Source organism: Poromitra crassiceps (genome assembly GCF_964638095.1).
Source record: "Poromitra crassiceps genome assembly, chromosome: 20".
NCBI lineage: Eukaryota > Metazoa > Chordata > Actinopteri > Beryciformes > Melamphaidae > Poromitra > Poromitra crassiceps.
The window spans coordinates 22,598,502-22,607,427 of record NC_139637.1 but is presented as its reverse complement, the minus strand read 5'-3'; positions in this window follow the sequence as shown (position 1 = coordinate 22,607,427).

Sequence of the window (8,926 nt, the reverse complement as noted above, 5' to 3'; positions counted from 1 at the left end):
TTTGCTGTTATGTTACATTACATTGTTACATGACTGGAACAATTTCATTACACACAACAAAATGTCATGACTTTTCCTAAACTTTCAAGGATTTTAACCACCTGTGTGGACTATCATGTGTTTCTTCAAGTCTCTTTTACAACCAAAACATTTACCACAGACTGAGCAAATACATTGTTTATCGCCTGTGTGGATTATCATGTGTCTCTGCAAGTGTTGCTTAAGACGGAACCCTTTACCACAGACTGAGCAAATACATTGTTTATCGCCTGTGTGGATTATCATGTGTCTCTGCAAGTGTTGCTTAAGACGGAACCCTTTACCACAGACTGAGCAAATACATTGTTTATCGCCTGTGTGGATTATCATGTGTCTCTTCAAGTGTTGCTTAAGATGAAACCCTTTACCACAGACTGTGCAATTAAATTGTTTATCTCCTGTGTGGATTATCATGTGTGTCTTCAAGCTTCCTTTCTGACCAAAACATTTACCACAGACTGTGCAATTAAATTGTTTATCTCCCGTGTGGACTATCATGTGTGTCTTCAAGTCTCCTTTCTGACCAAAACCTTTACCACAGACTGAGCAAAGAAATTGTTTATCTCCTGTGTGGACTATCATGTGTTGCTTCAAGTTTGCTTCGTGACCAAAACCTTTACCACAGACTGAGCAAATAAATTGTTTATCTCCTGTGTGGACTATCATGTGTGACTTCAAGTGTTGCTTAAGACCAAAACCTTTACCACAGACTGAGCAATTAAATTGTTTATCTCCTGTGTGGATTATCATGTGTCGATTCAAGTGTTGCTTAAGAACAAAACCTTTACCACAGATTGCACAATTAAATTGTTTATCTCCTTTGTGGACTATCATGTGTGACCTCAAGTGTTGCTTAAGACCAAAACCTTTACCACAGACTGAGCAATTAAATTGTTTATCTCCTGTGTGGATTATCATGTGTGACTTCAAGCAATCTTTATGACGAAAACCTTTACCACAGACTGAGCAATGAAATTGTTTATCTCCTGTGTGGACTAGCATGTGTATCTTCAAGCTTCTTTTCTGACCAAAAGCTTTACCACAGAGAGAGCAAATAAAATGTTTATCTCCTGTGTGGACTATCATGTGTGCGTTCAAGTTTGCTTTGTGACCAAAACCTTTACCACAGAGAGAGCAATGAAATTGTTTCTCCCCTGTGTGGACTATCATGTGTCGATTCAAGTGTGCTTTATTACCAAATCCTTTACCACAAACTGAGCAGGTGAAGTGTTTCTTCCCAAGAACTTTACTGATTTTCTGTGAGTATAAACCTGACTGAGGTTCACTAGTTTCCATCTTTTCATCATCACTGACTTCAGTCTCAGAAGATTCTGAAGTCTTGTCACCACTAGTTGGTTGTGGATTACTAGCTGGATATAAGTGTATACAATATAAGTTCCTGGCTGGTTCTGATACTCCACAGTCCTCTCCATCAGCTTCTGTTTTCACCTGTTCAGTTGAGATGCTGGCTAGAGGCTCTGCCTCTCTGTTCTCCTCAGTTTGGCTTTGATGAAGCTGTGAGGACTGAGGATTCTCTTCCTCATCTTCACTCTTCACAGGAACAGCAGTGAATAGGAACTTGGTGATATCAGCCTCCTCCAGCCCTTGAAGCTGCTCTCCCTCCCGACTGGTCCAGAGTTCCTCCTGTTCCTCTTTAATGTGTAGGACCTCTGTGGCCTCCTGGTCCAGACTGGGGCTCCACTCCTGCAGCTCAGGGGGAACTTCTTCTTTAATTACTAACAGCTGCTGGAAGTCTGGAGGTACGGTTACTCTGTGTAACCGCACTACAGGATTTAAAACAGTGTCCAACAGCTTTCGTTGTTGTTGCTTGATCGTTTTTGTTCTAGAAGATTCTAGCCTGATATCAGACTGCATTGTTAAGTCGTTACACTCCATTTCCTTCTTCAGAAGCAGTCAACTCAGTGGATTGGGGAGATCTGAAGGTCTGGACTCAGGCAAAGAAGCTTCCTCCTCGTATGCTGCTATCTTCTTTCAAACAGCACAAATATCTCAACAGCCACACAGTTAGTCTCTAGCGTATTAGTTCACCAACGCTGTCAGGTTTTGGACATGAGACATTTCCATACAGTGACACGGGAACTGTATCATGAAAAGGTTTACTGACCAACGTCAAAGCACCAACAGCCTTAGCTCCATTAGCTTCACAGCTAACGAAACCATTCATCTGAGTCCATACGATGAGCTTCTTCCTCTCTCAGTGGTAAACGGAGCCTCGGCTCCAGTTTATATATCCGTGATAATATCATCCACACATACAGAGTCTTCTGTTGGTCAATTACAGTTGTAAACTGTAGCAATGAAAGGGGAAAACGTCGGTAAGGTAGACGGTACCTCGCTCACGAATATTTACACACAAAGGCCGCCATCTCGTCAAACGTTTCTTGTTGTTCTGCTTCCTCCTCCTCTTCTTCTTGTTTTATTTTACGGCGGTGGCATCCAGCTTATTGGTGCATTACCGCCATCTTATGGTCCGGAGTGTGAAACACACAATCGATTTACAATCTAAATCCCTTCTCTCTCTCTCTCTCTCACACACACACACACACACACACACACACACAGGTTATGTGGTAACAATAAGATAAACAAATACATTAAATTATTCTGTTGTTTTTTATATAGGCTATTAAAAACATGTACAAGGGAGGCCAAATGAAGGTGTCCAAAAACCACCCTTTTTGCATGGCGATTTCTGTTCATATTGTAGCGGTTCAGGTAATCCAGGTATTACCTGTAATGTGATGTGCAATAGAAGTGTCTAGATTATTAGCTAGGAACTGATGTGTGGGAGTGTTACCGAGGGGGAACACTAGGTTTGTGGGAACGCTTCCGGTGAGAGAGCATGCGGTGGCAGTCTCCGGTTACCGCCTAGAGGGAAGCAGCTAGCTAACTATGGCGTAGCAACCGCCTAGAGTTGTAATATGACTAACTATAAATAAAGAACCCTGTACCCGCAAGAAGCCTCTGCCTCTTCAATACCAGGAACGCTACAATTGGTGTCAGAAGTTAAAACGGTGAATATTGCCTCCAGAATCGGCGAGGTGGTGAACAAGTTCCTGAAGAAAAGTGCGGAACGGAGCCGCCGAAGATGAAGAGGGAGATAGGAGAGGCTGAAGCCGCGGTGTGCGCCGAGATGAGGAATACGGTGGAGGGCGTAAGGGGGATATACAGACGGATGAGAGAGGAATACAGACAGATGAGGAAGAGCCTCGGGCGGGAGGAGAACGACGCCGAACAGGACCCCTCTAACAGACAGGGACCCGGGCGCGGAGCAGCGGCAGCCGAACCGGGCCCCGCTAACGGACAGGGACCCGTGAGCGGAGCAGCGAGAGCCGGGGAAGATCCTGTGCAGCTGGCGCCAGTGAGGAGCGGCGGGCGGGGCCCTATCAAGACGCAGAAGTACGACGGTAAACAGAGTTGGGAGGCGTTTCAGGCCCAATTCGAACTGATAGCGGAGAGTGAGGGCTGGACAAAGCAAGAGAAAGGAACAAAGCTAGCTACGTGCCTGGTGGATGACGCGCGGGCATGCTTGCTACTGCTAAGCCCAGGGGAAAGAGGTGACTATGGGGCACTGGTGGGGGCCCTACAGAGGAGATTCGGCCAGTGTGAGCTGCCGAGTATACAACGCGCCGAACTGTGTAACAGGCACCGGCAGCCTGGTGAGTCACTGCGTGTTTTGGCTAATGACATTGAGACTCTATCAAGGAGGGCATATACGGACATGTTGCCAGAGACGCAGAGTGAACTTGCCAGGGATCAGTTTGTTCGAGCTTTGACCCCGTGTTGGCTGCGCAGGCAGACCCAGCTGGCACGCCCAAGGACGCTGCAGGAGGCGCTGGAGCTGGCATCAGAGAGAGAGATCGTGGGGGCGGTGGCCACGGAGGACGGCACGATGGAGGCCGCCCCCGTGGCGAGAATGGCAGGGGAGGCACGGGAGGAGCCAGCGTGGAAGAGTGCGTTGGTGGAGCAAAGCAGCATGGTGCGGGAGCTATCTGAGTCGGTGCGCCAGTTAAAAGAACAGCTGCTCCGAAGCGCGACCCTGCAGCCCACCCTACGAGACAATACCTGGCCCAGGGGGCCCGGGGCCATGCGCTGCTGGACCTGTGGACGCCCCGGACATCGGGCCAGAGAGTGCCGCGGAGGAGCGTGGAACCAGGGAAACGGCGCGGGGCCCGTCTAAGAGGGGCGAGACGGGCCCCCTACGTCATATTCCCTATGGCCACGTCACCGTTGGAGGGGGCCCAGCGGTACAGACGGGGAGGTGGGGCGTCGCCTTCCCCCGAAGCAGACGACATCGCCGGCGCTGTCAACATGCAGAACGGGCCGCACACGATGAACGGCTGCCATGTTCAGGTCCGCCTGCAAGGGAAGCCCTGTGTCGCCCTGGTGGACACGGGGTGTACGGCAACGCTGGTGAACTACAACATGATGCCAGAGGGAGCGCTTCTGGAACAGCCAGCGGACCAGCTGCTGAGGACAGTATCCGGTGAGTTGATGCCGATGAGGGGAAGGGGGTCCGTGATGATAACTGTGGGGGGACAGACAGTGAACTTTCCGGTATGGGTAGTAGAGATGGCGGGGCCCTGTATCTTGGGGGAGGACTACTTGACGCTAAACCAATGCACAGTAGACCTAGGGAAGAGCACACTGACGTTTGCAGGGGGGCCGGTAGTCCAGATGGGTCACCCTCCCACCGCTCCAGGGGAGCAACCAAACGTCAATAACATCACTGTATACCGCGTCACAGTTGAGCACGGGCCCCACGCGGAGCCGCAAAAGAGACTGTGTTGGACATGTGGAGAGCCGGGCCACGTGGCGAGGTGGTGCAGAAGCGGTCCCGGGAGACGGACCGGGTATGCGGGACAACGACATGGACAGCAGGGAGCCTGCTGGGCATGCGGCGAGATTGGACACCTGGCTAGAGAGTGTCAAAAGGCTGTCGGGGACCGGAGGGCAGCGGGAGAAGAGAGACGTGCAGGCGGCGGACAGGTGAGACTCTGCTGGACTTGCCGTTCGCCTGGGCACTTAGCCAGAAACTGCACTGCGCCCCCCACGGTTGCTGTGCGGAAAGCCGAGGTGGAGAGCGAGGCCGGTTGTGTTCCCCCTGCTGTCCTGAACACGCCGTCCCCTGGGGAAGGGGGGCGGGAGGACGACCGAGTGCAGGAGGTGGAGGAAGACGAGGAGGACTGTCCAGATGTGGATCTGGAGGACGACAGAGCGACCATCAAGGATGTCGACGTGAGTGAGTGGAAACGCAGGCAGGCGGAGGACGCGGAGATCGGTCCGGTGCTTGCGTGGGTGGCGGCCGGACGCCGGCCCCCTGTGAAGGAGACTCACATGTTTTCCGGTGCCACGAAAGGACTGTGGAACATGTTTTCCGACCTGCGGCTAGATGAAGACGGGCTGTTGGAGAGAACAGAGCACGGGGTAAAAGGGAGGCAGGCGGTTGTACCCGGTTACCTGCGAGAGTTGGCGCTTAAGGGGGCACACAAGGGCCCTGGTTCCAGTCATTTTGGGCCCGAAGAGACACTCACCCGCATCCGTGGACATTTCTACTGGGGCAAACAAAAGGAGGATGTGCGAAGATACTGCGATGCGTGTGAGGACTGTGGGGCACAGAGGGGGGATGGAAATGGGGTTTAAATGAAAAATTAAGAAGTTGCTGGGAAAAGAAAAGTTAAGGAAAATGTGGGGGCTTGTGTTTAATTGAGATGTGGGGGTTATTGTTGAATGGGCTATTGTGTTGAATTTAAATGAATGTGTGAAAAAGAAGGAAATAATGAAAACTAGACATTATGGAGTACCTAATGAAAAACTGGACATTATGACGGGGGTGCTGAAAAGAAAAGACTGGTTGTTGGGGAATTATAATTTGATGTGGTGATGGGAAAAATGTTGTGTTGGTGTGTTTTGGTACAGGGGGATATGTGTGTGGGTTGTGCATGTCGCGTGGGAGCGACATTAAAGTTGGGCGGGGAGAATGTAGCGGTTCAGGTAATCCAGGTATTACCTGTAATGTGATGTGCAATAGAAGTGTCTAGATTATTAGCTAGGAACTGATGTGTGGGAGTGTTACCGAGGGGGAACACTAGGTTTGTGGGAACGCTTCCGGTGAGAGAGCATGCGGTGGCAGTCTCCGGTTACCGCCTAGAGGGAAGCAGCTAGCTAACTATGGCGTAGCAACCGCCTAGAGTTGTAATATGACTAACTATAAATAAAGAACCCTGTACCCGCAAGAAGCCTCTGCCTCTTCAATACCAGGAACGCTACAATATACATCATTTTCATCCAGTATAGCATATTGTTTCCACTATACTATACTATGCAAAATTCGCAAAAAGATTGTCTTTGGTTTAATTCTATGGATTCTTTGAATCATAAATAACTCTTAAGTTCTGTTTTGAGAAGATTTTATTGCGTGTATACGAGTTAAGGTTCATTGCGTGTTCTTTGTAATGTAGCACTACACTTCACAACACAGCAGGGTTGTAAGAACCATCATTTCACCAAACCAACAATTTTGTTAGAAGCAGTTACATACTGAACATCAATTCATATTTTCATAAATCACCATCGTCAGATTTGATCATTCACAAAGTCAATTTATAAGGAATTATTAGTGTGAATATTACAATTTAAATGTAATCTAAATGGCTTTACTTTGATATAATAGTGTGAGATATCGAATCAGATTTGTAGTGTGCACGCTTTACTTCACATACATCACTTCACAAGACAAGAGCCTTTACAGTTTTCCACTATTATGAAGTGTTTGTTGTACAAATTAAAATGACAAAACATTGCATCGTCTCTTTTTTTTGGCCTCTCTGCAGCAACAATACTAAACAGTGTCATTGGTGGTCTACAAACCTCTCTTGAATGCTACTCCATGTCAGACACATGCAACCTTAAGAATAATAAAAGAACAGAAAGTGACATTCTCCTGTGAAAACCACATCCCAACCTGCATTGAAATGTATGGTTTAGTTCAACATTCTAAACATATAAATATAATCAAGTCAATAGCCACTCATACACCAAACTGACATGGCGACCTCTGAAGATCTGTTTCAGAACACAGTGCCACCTCAGCCCACAGTACAGGAATTTACTTTAGTCCATTTGTACGTATAGTACAACTAACATACATACAGTACATTCATAAATGAAACGTACAACAAATTAATCTAGTCCATCTCACATGGTGTTGACATATTAAATAGGTAAGGCGAGTGTGTTGTGTGTACATATGAGTAACTTTTAAATCTGAAGTACACAAAAGAGAATGATTCTCATAACTGATATTAATAAAGGATAAATTCACCCAAAAATGAAAATTCAGTCATTATCTATGCACCCCCATGCTGGTGGAAGGTTGGGTGAAGTTTTTTAGTCCATAAAAGATGTGTGATGTTTTCCAGGGAAACAGAGTTACAGAATTCTTCTAAACAATTGAATGGTGAGCAACTTTCAAAAAAGCCTCCATAACTACTGCTCGTCTGGCGTAATCCAAGTCACGTCCTGTTTTTAGCTGGAATCCACTGCCGAGCTGAAAGTCCTGTTTACACTTTAACTTTAAGCTCATGGCTACAGTGGAGATTTCAGCTAAAAACAAGGTGTAAATGACGTCTTTTCAAGTCAACTTGGCATCTCGGGGCTTCTGGAGACTTGGATTAAGCCAGACTAGCAGTATGGAGGCATTTTATGTTTTCTGGGTTTGTTTTTTTAACATTTGATTTAAAAGTTGGTCACCATTCACTTGATTGTTTGGAAGAATGCTGAAGAAGCACTAAAATCAACACATATTAGAGCTACTATGTTACGTCAACAGCTACAGAAAATACATTTGCTGTTATGTTACATTACATTGTTACATGACTGTAACAATTTCATTGCACACAACAAAATGTCATGACTTTTCCTAAACTTTCAAGGACTTTACCCAGCTGTGTGGACTGTCATGTGTCTCTTCAAGTATCTTTTACAACCAAAACCTTTACCACAGACTGAGCAATTAAATTGTTTATCTCCTGTGTGGACTAGCATGTGTGTCTTCAAGTGTTGCTTAAGACGAAACCCTTTACCACAGACTGAGCAATTAAATTGTTTATCCCCCGTGTGGACTATCATGTGTTTCTTCAAGTCTCCTTTACGGCGAAAACCTTTACCACAGACTGAGCAAATAAAATGTTTCTCTCCTGTGTGGACTATCATGTGTGTCTTCAACTCTCCTTTCTGACCAAAACATTTACCACAGACTGAGCAATTAAATTGTTTATCTCCTGTGTGGATTATCATGTGTTGCTTCAAGTTTGCTTTGCGACCAAAACCTTTACCACAGACTGAGCAAATAAATTGTTTATCTCCTGTGTGGACAATCATGTGTATCTTCAAGCTTCTTTTCTGACCAAAACCTTTACCACAGACTGAGCAATGAAATTGTTTATCTCCTGTGTGGACTAGCATGTGTATCTTCAAGCTTCTTTTCCGACCAAAAGCTTTACCACAGAGAGAGCAAATAAAATGTTTATTTCCTGTGTGGACTATCATGTGTGCCTTCAAGTTTGCATTGTGACCAAAACCTTTACCACAGACAGAGCAATGAAATTGTTTCTCCCCTGTGTGGACTATCATGTGTCGATTCAAGTGTGCTTTATTACCAAATCCTTTACGACAAACTGAGCAGGTGAAGTGTTTCTTCCCAAGAACTTTACTGATTTTCTGTGAGTATAAACCTGACTGAGGTTCACTAGTTTCCATCTTTTCATCATCACTGTCTTCCGTCTCAGAAGAGTCTGAAGTCTTGTCATCACTAGTTGGTTGTGGATTACTAGCTGGATATAAGTGTATACAATATAAGTTCCTG